The sequence below is a fragment of the Calonectris borealis genome, chromosome Z, assembly GCF_964195595.1.
Source record: "Calonectris borealis chromosome Z, bCalBor7.hap1.2, whole genome shotgun sequence".
Lineage (NCBI taxonomy): Eukaryota > Metazoa > Chordata > Aves > Procellariiformes > Procellariidae > Calonectris > Calonectris borealis.
In genome coordinates this window covers 39508962-39530500 of record NC_134352.1, presented here as the reverse complement: position 1 = coordinate 39530500, position 21539 = coordinate 39508962, and positions in this window count along the sequence as shown.

Here is a 21539-nt window from a genome sequence, read left to right as displayed (position 1 = left end):
TTTAAACGTTTCTATTCTTTTAATCCCATTTATTTCTGTTTTCTTGGTCCCCTCATCTGCCTCATGGCCCTGGTTAACCCTCCTTCTAGTGCCACCTGCTGCAGTTTTGTTGGTATTACAGGTTTTTCTTTACCGCATGTAGTCCTATAATGCAGCTCGAGAATGTATCTTTTTAATGCAAACTGAACTCTTTCGAGATCATGTAAAATCTGCTTCCCAACACTATTAGCAACCCTGCAGAAAACCACTGCTGTAATTGTCTGCAGAGACTGCAGAGAGCAGAAATGCACAAAAACAAATATAAACCAAAAATAAATGAACAGAGCCACATTATGCCGGGTACACTGATAATGAGATTTGGAATATTTTTTAGCCATTTGTAAGACAAAATAAAATTCATATCCATCTAATACTACTACGCATATTTTTTTTAATCATAGATCTCTATAATAGGGATGGAATAGAGTAAAAAATGCTTGTCAGAAATAAAGGCAGCATAACTACTAGTCTTAACATTATTTTTTTTCCAGTAGGGGCAGAATAGTACAGTTTGTCTTCTGATTGCAAACCTGCAAGTTTCCATTCAGGCTGTATTTGTTAAAAAGGAAAAAAAAAAAAAAGCTATCTGTGTATGGCACATTTTACAAATTATTGCAGCTAAATATGACTTCATTAAGGATTTAAAACCTATTTCCTTCTCAGGTGAAACACAGAACCCAGAACAGAGCAGACGTGGCTCCATGCACCTGCAGGAGAAAAATTCACTCCCGTAACACTGTTGTAAATGTGGGTTTGAAGGATGGAACAAGATGTGTGGCTGCACAGACATTTTATCTGCTGCTGCTGTCTGATCATTCAGATTTCTCACCTGAAAAGATGCAGTGAAAACCCTGGAGGTATCTTTCTTGAGGTTTTGTGAAAATACTTCCTTTTAGCCCTTGTGAATCTTCTCATTTCACAGTCAAGAGTTTTATTCCTTCCACAGTAAACACTCTGTGTGTCATGGTTCCCAACACAGGAAGCCACAGTTTCAATACAGGGCACTGGAGAATTTATTTATGCATCTTTTAATAAACATTTTTAACAAGTCTCACATGTGAAGGGGGTAATTTGTTAAAGAATAACATAAAAAGTAATGTGTAGAAACAAAAGAAATGGGGGGATAATAAAAGGAAGCAAGAAAGCAGTCTTGCAGAACTTGATACTAAGCTACTTTGGTGGCTTTGCTCCTAAGTGGAATGTGTGTTGAAGGACAGAATAATTAAAGACATGGAGATTGAAAGGGGACAGTGGAGTCATAAAATATAACATAGATTTACCAAAGGCAGATCATAGTACACTAAATAGATAGCTCTCTTTGATATCTAATTCCTTCCTAGAGGAAAGAAATACAGATTCTTGGCACAGAATGCATATGACTATAATATAGTTATGATGTTTCTTTGATAATGTAAAAAAGATGGAGTATAGCAAAGAGTATGTGCTATGAATAAGAGGGTAAGATGGTAATGGAAGGGGCAAAAAGGTATCAAGGTATATCATTAAAGTATAAACCTTTTTTAATATATTCACTTTTAGTTACAGTGCAAACAGAGGGAACAGGCTTGTGGGGCTGGTGGTTTGGGAGACGTTTAGGAAAATATTGTCAGTGTAGGAAAGGTCTACAGTATCATACACAAGCATAGAATGATCTTCCTGAAGAACAAAAGTTAAACAATATGCAATAGTAAAATATGCAGAATGTGCATTATCTAAGGGTGATAATGACGACATCAGCTGTAAGTTAGTTCTTTAGTTGGAAGCACGTGACAATAGAAAGGTCCTAGCTGAATCAGCCAACAGTGAGCTGAATATAAGCTTCCAGTGAGTGAGCCACAAAAAAAAAGACCAATTGTAACATGCACCAGGGAGGTATTTGTAGTGGGAATGCAGTATAGAGGTATTTTACAATAGGAAGGAAGGTTTTTGAGCTGGGAATGGAGTGAGACCCAAAGGACCTGACAGGAGATGAACAAAGGATCCAGAGAATCCCTCTCCCTGGTTTGGTACTGTTGTGCTAGGGTTTAGAAACATAGATTTGAAAATCTTCAGGGGTGGTAAAAAGCCAAGAACCCAAGATCCATGCCCTGGATTGCGACTCCAAACACCAGACGTTTTGGAAAACTTTTCAAATAATAGAATAACTCCTGCTTCACTTTCCAAAGAAGACAATTAAATCTTGGAGAAGGCTCTGGGCTGTGACTCCTGTTTGATAGGTATGGCCATCTGGCCCAGAATCAATCAGTAGGAATAGTATATTAAGATTATTCCCTACTTCAGTGCTCCACGCAGACTAACTTACATCATCGCCCACTGAGTGTTCAGGTTGGTGCAATTATCATTCACAACTAGCTTTCTCTCGGCATCAGATAGGGAGCTTAGCTGCCTGGCTGAAATGTAGAGATTTCAGGCACCTGAAAGTCAGATGTGGAGCTGTTTGCTTTCATCATGCCCAAGGCTATGGCTACACAGACTGATGCAAATAAGACTACAAAACATCCAGCCTGGAGCTATCTTGTGTCTGTCTATTCAGTGTATAAGAAAAGTAGCTCAGGTCTATCCATACCTGTTTAAGAAGATATTGCCTGGTTTTCTTTGTATATCAAACCTAGGTTTCATTGCCAAGAAAGCAGAGTCACAAAACTATGATTCCATAATAAGCCTGGATTTTATTCCTCTATGCAAAAGCCAACCCTCCTTGAAGTAGATATATTAGGTAAACATGAATAAGTTGCTTGTGTAAAATTTGTTTAGACCATATGAAAAAAATGCAGAACTATTAGACTTTAGTTCTATGTAATTTTTTCGTGTTCAAAATCTGTCAATTCAGTGGAAAGAAAACAAAGGTTCAGTTGCTGTACAACGTAAGATGTAATTTACAGAAGCCCGATTTCCTCAATGTTAGGAGAAAAAGCCATGTAGTATGGCTTCTCTGTCTTAATTTGTGTGAAATTGTTCGTTTGTCAACAGAATTTGTGACTGCGTTAGGATACAAATCTGGTGCTTTGTTGAAGCAATGTGTAACGGAGAGATAATACGAAAGAAGAAAGGCAGTAAACAGACTTGTGCAAGTTGAACAAGGTCAAAAATATGGGACTCAGCTTTTTCAAAAATGTGAATATCACTAAACTGAATGGGCAGGTCTCACCTGCATTGTCAGCACTTGGAGTAAGCTGCAAATAACCAATGTTTCATTGATCTGGACTACATTTTACAGACCAGGGTCAAATTCTACATACTGTAGGTTAACTGTTGCTCACATTGTTCAATGTGTTAAGACATACACAAAATTCCCTGAAGGGAAATTATTTTGTTCTGTTTTTTTTTCCTTTAGGTATTATTTTGCAGGCATCAGAAAAGGGAAAATCACTTTACTCTTTTTGTTCTTAGTTCCCTCTTTCCTTTGTTATATCCCTGTGGGGATTATATAAAAAGTACCCAGCCTGAATGTGTAGATTTGCTTATATATTTTTTAGTGGTATAAACATTACATGATGCTATGAGCAACTCTTACTATACCAGTGACTAGCTGGTAAATATGATCACGATCTCTTCAAGAAGTAGAATTTCTTTGTAGGTGTGTTGCAAGTAGGTAGTCTGCCTTTATTTCATTGTGAAACAGAGACACTGAGAGCGAGAGACATTTGGGATACAAGCAGTGACAGAAAGATTAGCAACCACATGAGTACTTCTCCCCATCCATATCAGGAAACAATCAAGCTCTTGCAAAGGCTGTTTCATTCTGAATGTAAAATGAGCAATTGTCTTGTATGATTCTCTTTTATAGAAAACCGAAAAGAATAAATTCTTCTTGTGGTTTTTTATTATTACAGACATGACTGGACAAATTTACTCACTTATTTAGGCTGTCCTTTTTGCTGAATACTGCATCAGGAACCCAGAGCAGCTCTTGTCTGAGAATGAGAGATCCATGGGAGTTATGTATTTCTATGTTTGATCTCTAGGGAAATCTCATGAGATATAGCACAGTCCTGGGATGACAAACAAGATGCTAATGAATCAGAGGTGCCTAGCAGCTTTTCCCAGCTATTATTCTACTCTTTTTCCACTAACTGCCAGCAAGACTTTTCCCACAAGGTTAGCAAAACAACAAAACAGGCAATAACCAGTTGGTTTAATACACAGTGTCACGTAGTATTGCCTTGTTTGCTTTAGTGCTCAATACTTAGCCTCTGACGCTCATCTTTCTCCTCATCCTGAAGGAAGTGCTTGTCTTTATATACAAATAGCTCATGCTATATTGCCACTGCAGTTTGCTTAAGGCAGCATTAACTTCTGAGTCCAAACATTGGCCTTCTTTGAAACAAGAACTAATACTCAACCAGGAAGACAGCAGCAGAACATCCACTAAGCCTTCCACATTGCTAAGGGAGAGATGTCTCAAAGGCGTGCTGCAGAGGCTAGACATCTGTATCTTTGCACTAGGAATCATGATTCACTTCAGATCCTCACACTTGATCCAATTACAGGAAAGATTATATTCTTTAGGCCTTCCGTTCTATCATTAATCCCTCCTGAAACAGCAGATAATGCTCTGGGTTTTCCACAAATCAAGGTTTAATATTGATCTTTCTCAGTGCTTTTCCTGTAGAAGAGAATGATTTGTCTGTAATACAATCTTGATTGAGCTGTTCATGCCCCTGCTGATATCAGCAATACTGCTAGTGCAGTTAAAAACTAAACAGGGTCAGGAAACATGCAGATTTTATGGAGATCTGGAAGAACGTAAGGAAATGACAGACAAACTGACAAGTGTAGACATTAATTTTGTGACGCTGGGAAGGACTATAAGGGAATGCTACAATCAGTCAAAACAATCAGGCAAAGTTTTGGTCTTATTTATCATTTCAGAACCACACAATGGAGAAGACTGGACATAAATTCCTGAGATTAAAAAAAAAACAAAAAAAACAAACAAAAGCTACACAAAAAGAAGAGAGCAATTTTAGGTTTACTTCTAGCTTTACATCACTAGAGAGGGCCCACAGAGTATGGCTGTTGTTGCCTTCTGCAGAAACTCTCCAACTTTAATTAAAGCGAACTGAAAGAGGTCCTATACTCTCTTTAATCCTCAGTCCTGTTTTTGTTGGGGGAGCTCGCACAGGGATGGCAACACAGTAAAAGCCATCTGTACTGGTTATAAGCACTTTCTTCACCTGGAAAATTTTCTCCCTTCTACTGTAACCCCTTTACTAACTTTAAACACACAGCCAATGTAATACAAGTCACTATTTGTCTAGTATCTGATAAACAGAACTTACAAAAGGATGGGGTTTTTTACTTTTATGAAGTCCGTAGTAAAAAAATGGTTACAGAAGACTGAATAAAATCATAGCTAGTGTTGCATACTGATGGATTTTCTTATTCATTTGTATGTTGTACATGATCAGACATTAATCTCATATATGTCACGTTCAATATGTTTTATAGTTGTTCTCTTCTTTTGCTTTTTCATGTTTTAATAATAGCGAAGAAACAAATTAAGTATTCAACTGGCTTTGCTGTGTTTTGAAATGCAGCTTCATCATGCACTTTCTGAATGCAAATGATAGTAAGCTTTTTATTTCCTATATAACCTATAAGGGAAATAGGGATAATTAAAACCTGGGACTTTATATTGAGACAGAGTAATGAGCTCTCACTGATTTGGAACTCCATATGAATAATCCTTACTCTTTGCTTTTAATGTGTACATAGAAAAAAACCAGTTGACAACTAATGAAACCATTATATGGATTTGGTTTCAAAATTCCCCATTAAGTGATATTTCAAGAACGTATTAATTTTTACCTCACATGATTTAAGTGCCAGAACTTCAGAATATTTGCACACAACAAAAACAATACAAAATTGTCTCTCTTGTATCTGTGAACAGGACTATACTTCCAGTGTTCCAGTCTCAGTCTCACAGCTATCAATGGGAGTTTTATTACGCCAGAAAACTGAGCCTTTGAAAGAAGACTAATACTGAAAAACATAACCTTTAAAATCTAGAATAACATCTTCAGAACAGGTGTCTATGATTAAATTTCTGTTACCACATATGACATTTAAATAATTATTAATCTTATATATCAAGGAATTGATAGATTCTTGGTATTTTGACTAATTAAAAATAACTAACTACACTTGGATATTGGCTTAAAATGTGATTTCCCAGCCTTTGGAAATCAGTTAACTTGAAAATTTCAGTTGTCTTTAATAAGAGAGGAAGCATAAGCCAATAATTTTGGCACTAGTCTAATACAGGCTATTGAGTATACTTTGCTGGCACAACTTTCCTGAATAAGTCTGAGCCATTTAGGGCAAGATCAAAAGGAAGCTATCAAAGACTTATGAGTTAGGTGTTGCATTCCAAATTGCAGAGCTACAAAATTCAGCCACCCACTAGTCCTGAAATCACCTTTACTCCGAAAACTGTCTCTGTCTTCCAGTGTTGAGTGGCAAAATGGCATTCTCATACCTGGCTGAGCTCCAGAATCAAAGCATTCACCCTGTTGCATCTTTCACAGGGTAGTCATAGCCAGTGTCTAATGCACATGTAAGGGCCTTAATGATGCAGTAAATATATTAGTGGCAAAAAACATCCTTTGCAAACTGCAGCTTCTGTGGCATTCTATCTTTCCTTTTTTACAATCACCTGGAGGTTGGAGCACTTGCCCCATGAGTGGAAAACACGAAGCAGCCTCAACGTAAATTGAAGCCACATGTCTCTACTTCTTAAAGGGTCAATTTTGAATGGTAGAGGACAGTCTCTCCCATTTTCTGAAGCTATTCCATTGTCAGAAAAGCAGTTTAAGATTCCCTGGCCAGTAAGAAATGAGAATAAGTGCACAAGCAAACACGATGTTGCAGCTCAGGAGTCAGGGGATTGCATCTGAACACCCCTTACAGCTCCCCGGCCTGGGTTCTGTCTTCTGGGTAGTTACTGCTCTATGCAGAGTGCTGAAACAGTTCCCAGGGCAAGGCTCCAAGTTTCTTACTCAGTTCCAACATTATGTCACCTACATTTTAGCCACAGGGAAAACGGTGAAATTGCTCCTTAGGCCTTTCCTGTTTCCCTCCCTGTTTTAAAAATACAGGTAACTCATATCTTCTCACGTCTCAAAGATGTATAAAAACAAAACATTGTTAATTGTGAAGGGCATGGACAATGCAATAATGAAACCATTTAAATGCCGAAGATAAATAAATTTAGTAATGCAGTTTTTAGACGAAATATTTCTTGTGTCTCTATGATAAAATATATTTGATTTGTTTATGCATTTTAAGCACAATTATATTAGAAAAACTTAGAGAAGGTGTTATTAGGATTGACTAATCAGAAATATATAGAGATAAGTTACCTCATATTTATGGGGCATAGTACCTGCAACAAAAGTTCATCTGTCTTGAAGCAACCTGTTTGAAAGCTCACACTTTAAAAAGCCCCAAGCTATATTTTAAGTTTTTTTAAAGCTGTTCACTTTTCTCTTCCCTCATTTACAGGATCTTTATGTTGGTTTGTTACGATAACCGGTAAGAGACATTGCTACTTATTCTTTATTACTTTCATAGTTTTCTCCTGTGTGCCAGGATTATTGTCAAGGAAATTAAGCTCAGGAAATACTATAGTAATATATACAATAGAACTATCACAAGGAAAAGCAATACAAGAACCAGAAAAAGCACACCAAGACTCTGTGAAGAAGACTTTATGTAAGTCTGCAAAATTTAATATTTTTCTCATTTATTTAAAAAATAAATTAATACATTTACTATATGTATAATTTAATTCTGTTTTTCTTTTTTTAATACAGCTTTTTAGGCTGAAATATTTATATAAGCACAAGTTTTGAGGATCCCATAGAAAACCCTACCTGGTTTCACATGTAAATACACACACAGTAAATCCACTTCCAGAAGCAGTCCTGATCCAGACTTTAGATGACATTGCTGGAAAGCCTTGCATCAGTTTCAAGGCGTTTGTTGCCCAGACCTCGACTGGGTCATTTAACCTAACAAGTGTGCAGTCAGAGCTGACAAATTATGTTCATATTTTAAGAATTAAACAATTGAATCTGTTCAAGCACCGTTCAAATCAAAATTTAAGTACAGAAAAAATTATGTAAGATTTTAGGTAAAATAATTACAAAAAAAATTGTTTTTGAGAAGTAAAGGAAGTAATGTAATCAAAGCATGAATTTTTCAGCAAGTGGTACTCTTGGCCTCTCATTCTAATTTAAGTCCCATTTTAGAATATTTTCAAGTAATTTAAACACAACAGCTTTGAACGACCTAGTGTAGGTGAGCTTTCAGGGCCAGTAGTTCAGATTCACAGGTGCCTCCCATTCTTTAGACACAGGCTGGCTGACAACACAGATTAAACACATAATTTTAAAATGTCATTTTTACATTCTACTGTAGAAACAGAGTACAGGCTTCTGGGGAAAGGAAGGCTGATGAGTAAGTGAGACTGAAAAACAGTCTGGATAGAATATAGTTGAATTATAGAATCATAGAATACCAGTTTGGAAGGGACCTCAAGAATCATCTGGTCCAACCTTTCCAGCAAAAGCACAGTCTAGGCAAGATGGCCAGCACCCTGTCCATCTGAATCGTAAAAGTGTCCAATGTTGGGGAATCCACCACTTCCCTGGGCAGATTATTCCAATGGCTGATTGTTCTCATTGTGAAAAATTTTCTGCTTGTATCCAGTTGGAATGTCCCCAGGAGTAACTTGTACCCATTACCCCTCGTCTTTTCCATGTGACTCCTTGTAAAAAGGCAGTCTCCATCTTCTTTGTAGCCACCCTTTAAATACTGGAACATGGTGATAAAGTTTCCCCTAAGCCTTCTTTTCTCAAGGCTGAACAAACCCAGTTGTCTCAGCCTTTCCTCATATGGCAGGCTTCCCAGTGCTTTGATCATCTTTGTGGTCCTTCTCTGGACCCTCTCCAGCCAGTCCACATCTTTTTTGTATAGCGGAGACCAAAACTGAACACATTATTCCAGGTGTGGCCTAACAAGCGCTGATTAGAGTGGGATAATGACTTCTTTATCTCTGCTGGTGATGCCTTTGTTGATGCAAATCAGCATCCTGTTGGCTTTCTGTGGTGCAGCAGCACACTGTTCGCTCATATTGAGCTTGTTGTCCACCAGGACCCCCAGGTCCCTTTCCACGGAGCTGCCCCCCAGCCAGGTAGATCCCAGCCTGTGCTGCATTCTTGGATTATGTTTTCCCAGCTGCAAGCCTTTACATTTGTCCTTGTTGAACTTCATAAGGTTCTCGTTAGCCCACTCTTCCAGCATATCCACGTCTTTCTGCAGGGTGTCCAAAGTGTCCACTTCCTCGTTCAGTTTGGTATCATCAGCAAACTTCATTAGGGTACACTTGATCCCATCATCCAGATCACTTATGAAGATATTAAACAGTGTTGGGCCCAATATTGATCCCTGCGGGACTCCAGTTGTGACAGATTGCCAGTTTGAAAAGGAGCTATTTATCTTGTTGAGAGATTACTGAGTGATAGGACTGGCCTTACTTTGAGAAAAAGTTTTCCTCTATTACGTGGTCTATTCAACTTATTTTACTGGCATTTTTTACATGTGCAGTCTGTTTGGCACACAAATTGGCTCTTATTATCTTGAAATAAAACACACAGGGAACTATTACATGGAAAAAAAAAAGAAAAAAAAAATGTATAAAATGTCAGAAATTAAATATAAACCAAATTGATACCGGTAGCTTGATGCTTAATGTAACCAACATATCTTTTTCTAGAAACAACCATTACCAGAATCTCAGGAGAATTATGTTATAAATGTGCATGAAGCAGAAATGTCTGGAAAGAATATATAGCACAATTTCCCTCTCTTTCTTAAATTTAAGTGTGACAAGATAACTCCTCTCATTTGAGAACTGTACAATTTGGAAACCCAGGTTTTGTATTATCCATTTTAGAAAGCAATTCCTTTCATCTTCAGTTTCTACCATCCACAGACAACCATGGCCAAAGATGCTTCACTTGTTTTAGCTGACTGTCTAGAAGCTGTAAGAAATTTGAATTTTCTAGAAACTGTAAGAGAGCTGACCTACGAGATCAATCATCACAGTCACAGGGTCAACAAGTGCTGTGCAATGCACTCCGAGAGCTAGCAAGGTCTGAGATGAATAGATGCAAAGCCTGTTCCCCAACACAGTCTGGATATTATGAGACGTGAGGAAGGGAAAGGGGACTACGATAAATTGCAGAAGGTTAAAGACCAAGATACAAAGAGGTGTAGGGGAAAGAAATCTGGAAGAAGCAGAAGCTGAAATGGATTGTGTAGAAGGCGTTCAAAGGAAACTGGTACCTGGTAGGAAACCCTTAAGTTTGGGAACAAGTTTCCCATGTGTCTGTGCTACTTTGTAAGAAGTCTGTGAAGCTCACAGCTGAAAATTTCTTTGTTTCAGCAGTAATCTACACAGAAGATATCAAAATACTAGTGCCAATAGATGCTGCACTCAGTTGTGCAGCACAGTCTACAGGGGATGTAAAGACAGCCCCAGGTCTGAGATTTCAGCAGTTCATTCAGTGACTACGTTTCAGTATTAACAGTTATCCTAACAGCTGTTATTAAGATGCCTGTGTGAATATAACCATGTGAAGGTGTAAGAACATCCAAACTAACCAAAGACGCATTTTACAAAAAGTCTTTGGTTTGATTTCTAATTCCAGAGCAGTTATTTTGCTGTTCAAGTAAAAACCCACTTACAAGGGCAGCACAATGCATAAAATGTGATTACCCCTACCCACAGAAGAGTGACATTATTGTGCCAGAAATCTTTAAATGACAAAATACACTATTTTCCCATTTTAGCACTTTCAGAATGACTATGCTTCTAATAAATTAAACAAATGAACAGCCTCACTGAAAACCTCTATCTACACTTCCTAATTCTTAAAAAAAGTATTGGTTTTCCTAAGAACATGCTTTCTCTACAACATTTTTATTATTTCCTGTCTGAGTTGGTTTAACCTACAGTAACTTCATCCCAGTGACTTTATCCCTCACTACCAATTGAAAGGCAGAAAAAATAAGTAAAACAGAGGGTTGGGGAGATGAAAATTTATTGAGCAAAAGTGTAACCAAGCATTCAGAATTTTCTTAAATATAGTTCCAGAAATAAGCAAATGTTTGTGTGGCTTCCCATGTTTTCTGAATTATCCTCTCATCACTAATTCAAACATGCGCAGCCCTCTGTAGAAATACATTCCTAGGCTGAAGGTAGAGCTCAGCAAATTGTTCCCAGCAAATAACATACTCAACAAATGTAAACATTTTCCTGACATTATAGAGAAATCGTGAATATAAATTTATAAGGTAATTGTTGTCACTCACATAAAATGCTGCAAGATTAAGATCCTTTCACAAGAACCATCTACCCTTGACAGTGACAGTGCCCAGTCCATTCTGTACAGTTTTCATGCCCTCTACTCCAACTAGGGCATGGACTCCTCCAGCTTCTGAATATGGCCTCTGGGCATTCCAAAAACAGATGCTGTACAGGTGATGTATCTGTTTTTACATGCCCAATAATGGGAGAAATGGCTAGCCAGAGATCTGGGTTTAATTCTTTGCTTAGTCTGTGGAAAATCCTTCCCACATATTCTCCATCTTCCAAGAGAGTGTTGTTTCTGACTTTACAAAAAGAGTATTTAATGTGAAATGCAGGCTCTACCACAGGCATCAGATCCCTTGTTTGTGAAAGTCCTAAACAGTAGTTTGGTTTGTTCCAGTTTATTCTCTTTTTTACACTGTGAGTCTTTTCTTTTTGCTGGAGTCATCCGACTTTCAGTGAAGGAGTGAATAGTGCCTGTTCTTTGCCTTTGAGGTAGCATTACAGTTAAGACATAATCCTGTGCAGTTAGAAGATGAAAGCTGGAACCCTGTCAAGTGAAGAATGACAGAGGCCACAGTGTTCCATCCCCTAGGGCAACAGTCTTATGAAAGATTGGTGGCCATGTCATCATACCATATTAGAAGAAATAACAGAGGTGGAATTTTTTTTTTTTTTTTTTGAAAAATCCTAATTTCTTCTATGGAGGAAAAAATAATAAATTTTAAAACGCGTGTTAGGATCTAGCTAGGTTCAATACATGGATTGTCTTCCTTGAACATTCTGATTTGTGCCCCTACAGCACATAAATACAGGTTTTCACATTAAAAAAATAAGCAAACAAACAAACAAAAACTACCTTCATGTTTAGCATTTCTTAGATAACAGTTTGCACTTTTTAGGTTGTTCCATGTCTGGTATGAAGAGGTTAAAAATCAGCCTTGATGTTCTGGGTGGCCCTTTGGAAGACAAGTGCTTAAAATTAGGCACAGAATCCTAATTTGTTGATACCTGTGGCAGGTGCACCCGCCCTGACGAAAGACCGAAGGCGTCAGGACCTCAGCGTCCTCACTTTTTGTGCCCTTACTTTCATGCCTTTAAGGTGGCAAGTGCAGACCATCAACTAGACACCTTGGGTGTCACATATATACCTCTGACGAGGAGTAAGATAGTTAAAGCCCTCAGTCAATTAGAGTTGACAACGGATCAGTTTCAACTGATAAATGGTATAAATGGAGCCCCACCAGAGCGCAAGCTGAGCCGGTCCTCCTCAGAGCAGCAGGTCTGCAGTTGGGGACTCTCCCCTTGGGTTGGGACACTGCCCAAGGAAACTCCTGGATGTTGAAAGCCTTCATCTTATAGGTCAGTGTTTGTGCACATTTTGGATCCTCATTTCTAAATCTGGCTGTGCAGTATTAATACCTCGTACATCATCCTGAACCTGTGGTTTACTGATATTGTCGAAGTGTTGAACGATTTTGATGAGCCTCATTTCTAGTTAGTTTTCTGCTGAAAAATTTTGGTTTAAATAAAGTTTATTTATTCTGTCACCTGCCTAATTTGATTTTGTGAGCCTCTGCAACAACACCTACATCATTAATTGACCTAGTTTCTAAGTCCTGTGAAAATAATTCTTGAGGCTTGGCACTGAAATTGGAATTTTCAGACAAAAACCCAGCACTGACTTGACATCATTCCATTTAACAGCAAAAGTAAAGTTCTGATTTCATATTAGTAGATATTAAATTCCACTATACAGCATGATTCAACACAAAGAAATTACTTCTAGCCAGGCTTGTAATGTTTTCTGCATTTCTTATACCAGTGACATTGTGGCTGGTATACACATATTTAATCATGATGGAAGTGACCTCATATGGTTTGACATCAAAATTCAGATTATGGAAAATCTGCTTCCTCTACCTATTTTTGTAGCTGTTGAAGTAGGTCTCACTGCAGCATAAAACAGAATGAAAAAAGGCTGTACTGGTACAGTATTTAAAATAAAAAAAAAATATAAAAGAAGACGGTGAAAGCATCCTACTCTGCTTCTAATTGCAAACATGTATTAATGGAAGTGGCACCATACAGGACAACCAAATGGTACATAAATATATCCATTTGACCATTACAGAAATGAGACTTGTGGAGGAAGAAAAGAAGAAATTGGTTCCCTGACCATAAATAACTTAACTTCCTGTTGTAACAGTATGTACCGCATACATTGATTTTCTTTGCTTATATCTTCAAGCAGCTTTAGGTACTTTATATTATCCAGAGCCTAGCCCTTGAGTCACAGCCTTTGCCTTCATTTCCCATACAACTTTGTGCCACAGAATGACAATCAGCTAAACGCGTGCCTATTGGGAAAAGATTCAGAGCTACAGGAGAAATCCCTGCAGTCCCCATGTCTCCCACAAGTGTTCTTTTATGATTGAAGTAGGGGCACTGCTTAAAGCCCCTTCACTTGTCTTCTCAGTTTTCTCAGATTAGCAGTCAAAACTGACACTTGGTTTCTTTTACAGGAGGTGTTCTTCTGACAAACTGTTCATTAGTGACAACAGGAAGAGCAGCAGAAGAGGAGGGAGTATAAAATATATTAACCAGGTGTTTTAATTGATGTTCTAAAGCAATCAAAACCTGTGGGGGGCAAAGCCATAGCTTGCTCAGTTTTCTTTTCCGATTTTTGCGGTCTATTACAGGCTACTAGCCTGTGGCTCAGAGTCTGGCAAACAGAAGTTCAGCAACAGAATGCACAAAGGAAAAAACAAACCAACCAACCAACCGACCGAAAAAAACCCAACATGTGCAAGGCAGCAATGTCAGCCTTGCTCTGATCACAAAGAATAAGCTGACTTATTAGGACAGAAATCTCCTAACCCTATTCATTGGTCAAAAAGCAGATATTTCTGTCTAGAGTACTGCTCTTCCTTTGTCCCTTATTCATATTCTCCACCTTTTGCCTTTCTTGTTTTTTAACTTCTTGATTCACCATCAGCTTGTTCTTTGTCTTTTCCACCTTTGTATCCTCTGTATTGTCCCTGCTGGATTTGGTCATGAATTTACCCTTCTAAGAAAAAGACTCTGCTCTGGTTGAGAATTATATGCAATATAGGAAACAGAATATAAAACTAACTTATAATGAAATATGGCAGTAAGCAGCCAGGGGGGTGGTAAGTACATACAGTGTTAAAGTCAAACTAAACCAGACATCTAAGGTGATTTACAGAAAAGGAAAACCCTGCTGAGGTAAATCCTAAAGAGATGTCTCAGACCTAAACATTCATCACTACGAAACTAATGAAGGTCCTTTAAAGGATAATTACAGACCCTTTTGAATACTTAAAGCTCTGTTAAGAATCTGAGAAGCTTTTAAAGGACTAAGTGGAATCATAACAAGATAAAGTGCATGGATAGAAAAAAAAAACCAAACATAAAGGTGATGGTGCATTGAAGCCACAATCTAATAGCACATAATTTGTTCCTGTGATATGTATCAAAATTTACAAATTAAATTATTTACAAATTAAATTATTATCAAACAATTTACAGATTAAAAGTTTATCGACAAAGTTTGGCCATGAAGGAAATACCACCCAAACCTATTACCCCAAAGATACATTCTGTGGGACTAGGATGCAAAATCAGGTTTTGTGCATATTCGTTTCAGAAAAGGATTATGGGTTCTTCATAGCCCCATGTAAAATGGTTCTACATATTTGGTAGAGTCAATAAGGATGCTTTTATTCTGTCCTGTTGTGTGTGCCTAAGAGATGTCCCAGACAACTAAGATTCTCCAATTCCTCTGCTCTGAATAGATGCACAAATCAAGTAAGCATGACTTTCCTTTACAAAATACACAGGGAAAGGATCCTACTATGGCTGCTTATGTACCATCTGCACACCTGTGTAAAACTAGCCATAGTCAGTCCAAAACCTATACTCAGGCATAATCACTTGAAATTTGTGATGTAAAATATTATCTGCACAGTATCTGTGAATCTATTTATTTATTGTTTTCCTGCTCCAAAACTGAAAGAGAAATAGAGATGTGTTACAGATTTTAATTTCACAGTTTAATTTCATACTCCAAATATCTGGTCAAATTCTTTATTTGGTAGAATCTCAGCTTTGTAAAAGGGAAAAAATAAATTCAGCCAGCTAAATCTGATCTCTGATCACCTGGTGATCTCCTCATTCATATTTGTGAGCCTAGGAGATTCTACAGAATGACTCTACTGTATTATTTCATGAAGCTACACTCTCTGAAATCAGTAATAATTAGGTTTTGATGATTGGTGTTGGAGTAGATATCAATATTATATATAAACAGTCTGTAGTGGTATGTTTTGCTTTGTAAAAAGCAAAATATCTACAAGGACCCCATTTTTGTCTTGATTTGCTTAGCAGTAATTACAAGTAGCGTGAATGTAACCGATAGAAAATTGTCAAATTAAGTAGCTTGTCAATTGGTAAAACAAAATGTAATTTCTGAAAAAAGTATTTCTCATTATATTACTTTAAAAATCCACATATTGATCTATTCTTTCTCATCAGAATGTTCTAAAACTTAAATTTTAAACCATAATAACATAAAAATGTGTTTTATCAATTTTTGAAGGCAAGTGGATTTCTACTCTTTGTTTCATTTCTATTGCTTGTTTCATGCAACAAGGTAAATAACATTCCAAAAATTCAAGTAGCATAGCAGAACTTGGTTTTGAGATTAGGAAATAAACTCTGAATAGATAATAGCTTGTATGGACACAGATTTACAGCTAACCCCAAAGCATTTTATACAGTATATAACTAAATGAATAAGTAAAGCCATTAAAGATTTTCTCCATTTGATAATAGCTGTGTGTACACTGTGCACAATAACTAAGAGAGGTTTCCTTATGTATAAAAGTTTCTTTGAGCTATCTTCACAACAGAGGTAGAGCTTCTGGAAGTATCATAATAAAGACCAAAGCAGAAATAACGTCTGGGGCATGCAGAGACCTAACCAATCTTGGCTGCATTAGTAGCCTAGAGAGTCACAGGCTGTGCGCCTGTGCCACTTGTGCCAGAAGCCTAGCTGCAGTACAGCCTCACAACAGAGGTACAAAGATGTCTTTATATTCCTCTCTCCTCAGCTACGGCTAGGGTTTTCTTCCACCGTATTCCATACGGTCCAGATCCATCCTAAAGGACAAGTGCAAAACAATTCTGAAACACCAACTTCTATATTTATTTTGAAGATATGCATGTTCAAAAATTCTTTATAGTCACACACAAAAATCAATACCTGACAGATTCACAGCATCTCTGGAAGGTGTACAGGAATACAAGCAAAAATGTCTCCTGGTAGGGATAGCAGTGCATAAGTAAGTATGTACATGTGCAATGTAAGTTATAGCTGGGCATGAGATGAACAGCTGCATAGACACAGTTGCCTTGCACTAGTCACTGTTAAAAAGCACACAGCAGAACTGAAACTAACATAACCAAGTAAAAAGCAGGTGACAAATGATTTTTATGAGACTTTTAGGTAGAGCTTTTGATTAGTAGTGCAAGATTGGTTTTCTAGATCTGATCTTGACTGAGTAAAGGAAGATTTTTTTTTTTTTAAAGGTATTGGCAATTGCAATACGAATTAACATCACAGAAAAACTCTGTGTAGAAAAATAAGACCACACAGTTCTCTAAAACCACTTCGTTACATCTTCTAATTATGTCCTATGTAGCCCATGAAAATGCAGCCATGTTCATCTCCTGTAATGATTAAAAACTTTCTTTCAAAAAACTGGTTTTCAAACTTCAGTTTGTTTTGCACCATGTTAAACCTTGGTTTACCTGTACTATAAAGATTCATACCACAAAAATTAAATGCAAATGCTTTAGGAAACAGCAAGTAAAAGGCACTACATGTACTCAGGATTCTGAAAATATATGTCTAGAAAGAAAGTTGCACCCTTAAATATTTGAACATTGCGTTACAAGCCAGAGATTTTTTGAGGAGAAGTAGTTGTCACATACAAAATTCAGCGTGGGTGTTTACTCTCCTAACTCCCTGTCAAGGTGAAGATAGCTGATGTGTATTTCACCTTAATGACTGTGTGTAGCTCCTATTAACTTTAATTGCCTAATGGATTTGTCAAGAAGAACAAGGCCCTGGAGCCAAATTGCAAAGTTTCCATGAATTTCCCTAGTCAGTTGAAGGTAAAATACAAAAATAATATATTCACCTTGCTTAGAGAAAAATGAAATAATGCTAGATGTTACAAGAAAACAGGAAAAAAGTAATCCTTTTTTACTGTCCCCTCTTTAACCAGACCATACTTTAATTTAAAAATCAGTTCACAGTCTGCTGAAATAAGTAGTGTTCACTTAAATGGGAACGATTAGACAAATGGGGCTTCAAGCTGCAGATGTGCTAAACTATCCACTGGTAATTTCGTCCAAAGATGCATCAGGAAGACTAAGACTTCTGCATGTCATTTATTGAGTTAGTTAAAATTTGTTCACAGAAGATCATAGCAAGGTAAATCCCAGAGCTGTGCAAAACAACTCATATTTTTGTTACTATGTTTTGTGAATGTAAATTCCTACTCTGGTTATTTCAGAAAATATAACTGTGTCCTCCATCGTCTTAATGTTTATTTCGGACTTCTGCCCCCTGTCTGCAGTTATGTAGTTCCTGACAAAGGAGGTATAAAATATGAAGATGTGCAGGTATTTACAGCCCTGCATTTGCCAACTTTGAGCATAAACTGTAAAACTGTAAATTAATAACAATTATTATTATTGAAAATACCTTACACCTTTTGGCATTTTTCATCCTGAAAGTATTAGAAGCATTTTGAAATTTAGCAAGATACCTACACCCAGGAACCCAGCAGATATTGCAAACAGACTAGCATGGAGCTTTCAGACTGGCTGTGGTTACCCCAAGCCCACTCCCAAACCTGCAGCACTGCCCACATTTTCCACATCTCTTGTCTTTAAAACTGATCATCTCTGTGACTATGTCATAACCCATCTGCACATCTTGCCAGCACACCTTAACCTGGCTCTGCATTTGGATCTTGGAAGCTAGTTCAGTGAAAAGTTTCCTTACATCTGACCCCTATGATTCCCCAGAACGTATACATGCTGCAGCAACTCTACATATCTCTCTGCCTTTGAGCATAGTTAGGTTATACCACTGTTGATGTTTTTAGGGATTCCCGGACATTTAAAGCCTAGGACAAACCATGCCGTGCTTTACTGTGTTTATATCAATGCTAAGCACACATATGCATCTCACATGAATGGAATACAGATCTAGATAAAGGAATAATTCAAATATTAATTTAAATACAAACATTAAATTCTTGAGTTTACTATAAACAATCATTTCATAGATTAATGTGTTTGCACAAGCTAAAAATTTGATTTAAAATTATTTTCACTTCTGATAGAGTGCTAAATATAAAATATTTGGATTTTGATCATTATTGCTAATACAAGAAAAAGTGCTACTAAAATATCTAATTCATAAAGCAAAAAAAAAGAAATGGTCCAAATCTTTAATGATGGAAAATTATAAAACAACAACACAAAAGTAAAATTGGGGGTGGAAAAGGGATGGCATGTACTGATTATGTTGAACTACAGTACATTGCACTATAAAGGTTTAATCAGAGCTTATTTAGGCTACCCTGCCAGTCTTCACATTCCAACCATGGCTTATGTGACCATCCTGAACTTTGGTGAAATTTGGCCAATAAAATGTTCATGTCAATCTACAGTATTCAGTGCTCCATCTTTTGATTTATTTGTATCTTTTCTTCAAACCTAACCTTTGTTTATAAGATCAAGATTGGCTACTTGTGGTAAGCTCTTCAAAAGAAAAAGTTAAAAAGCAAAGAGCCATATCTTGTCATAGATGTTCTTTTCCAAAATGAAATCTCTGTCTGTCAATTTGGCATGTCCACACAGATATCTAACTATTATCTCAAACTTAACAAAGTTAAAATGGAGTTCTTAATCTTTTTCTTCAAGCTCTTTGAAAATGTCTCTCTTTTTTTTTTCTCTCTTTTTTTCTTTTTTTTTTTTTTCCTATGGACTATCCCATTATTTGTCTGTCACCTATTGCTAACATCTGAATACAATATTAAGCACAAGTCTTTCTCTAGATCCTCACCCCCGTATGGTCTAATACCTTTCTGCAGAAGAATATCACGTGAAATACAGCTCCTCTTATCTATCTGCATAAAAAAAAAAGTGTTGTGCCAATTCATTTCTCACAGCCGTATTTCTAAGACACCTTTTTTACTGGCCTTGGTAAATCTGTCTTGTCATTCCACCCAAAATTCATTTTTAAGGCCATTTTCTAGCCCTGTTCATTTAATCATGCCTCCCTCCTCATGGAGTTGTCCCTTCTTATCCCAATACTTGATGTCACATTCCTGCATTGAAAAGGTAGTGCAGCTCCTATTTCCATTAAACGTTGATCTCTTTGCTGAAAATATTTATAGTGTAAAGTGTATTTTTTGGCAAAAGTCTGAACACACACCACTTCAAACATAGATGAATCCAACAACTCAATTCACATAGACTAAGAGCAACAAGGATTTTTAGTCACTGTTGGTACCATTTATCCCAGCATCATAAAGTTAAAAAATTTCAGAATTTATTACCTGATTATCGAGCCAACCAGAAGAAAGTATTTTTAGTGTTTTAAAGCATATTCATCGATTTCCAACAAATTTATTGGGGTTTATTTTTGCATAGGTGTAGAAAATGGTATTTATTAAGCACCAACATTTTCTAGCTGTGTAACATCAATAACTGTCTAGATAATTGTGTGTTACTACATTATACATTTTTGTTTGGCTTTATAAATATAGTGCTGTCACCTGCTCAAACCACATTTGCAACACAAACACAGCAAACGTCAACATCCAAGTCACGTGGCTTCAACATGGCAAACCCCCCGGATGATAACTCCAGAAAGAATATGGCATTTGTTAGTCTGTGAGGTGCAAGACATAGGCCCTCTTAACTTTTTCTTACCGACAACACTCAGGACATCACACAAGTATTTTAAATTACAAATGGGCTAATGGGTATTTGGTTCTGAAGTTGATTGGTCTTCATCCTGCCAGATGTTATATTAAAAGTGGTATAATTTTAACTTGCCTGCTGCTGGTAAGCTGTAAATTCTCTCATACAGCCAGGTCCCAATATACAATCCCTTAAATCCCACTAGGGAATTGAAAGAAATGGAGTGGATCTTCAAATGTATGGATCCATTTGACAATTGGCAGTCCCCATGAAAGTTAAGACAGCCTTGATGCTTCAGAAATAATTTCAAAATTTAGCTGGGTACAGCATTTTGTTTTCTGTCAAACTGCATACAAACTTCTTACAGTTAATTATGGATCTGAACTGTCCATAGACAGGGCACAGAATCTGACCTTTTCCTTTCTTACACACTTGCCTGCTTATTAGTCAAACACTTCAAATAAAAATACGTTTGGTGTTTTTTTCTCCAAACTCTCAGTCTCTTTTCCAGCTGTAGTCCTGATTTCCATAGTTATCAGCTGTGTAGGTGACGTGTGAATTGTGTGAATGCACAGTATGTTATGTGCACACTCTTACACTGGGACAGAATAAGATCCCTTTCCCACATTTAATACATTTCCACTGCAGATTTTTTTTGCAACTTTTAATGGCATATGTCTCCAAGTATAAGAAAATGCTGGCTCTTGCTTTACACAAGATGAAATAGAACTTTGTAAATTTTCCTGCAAGAGAGGTATTAGAATTCTCACAGCTCTTCAACATTTTCTTTTCATTTCTTTCATGTTTCTTTTATTAAAGAAATACCCCAAAACTTTATAACTAAGAAAATATCTTAAACTATAATTAGCTCAAACAAATCCTTTATTTCACTGAAGCTACAACATTAAAAAACAGAAAATTCATTAATTTCCGAGGAGCACTGTATTGGAATTAATAAGTTTTTTTTTTTTCCTTAAATAATTAAACATTCGACAATTGTTTAATAAGCAGATTTAATTTCACTACAAGGCTCTTGATTAATTTAGATTCTCCTCGCAGTCTGCTGGAATAAGTAGTATTTAATTAA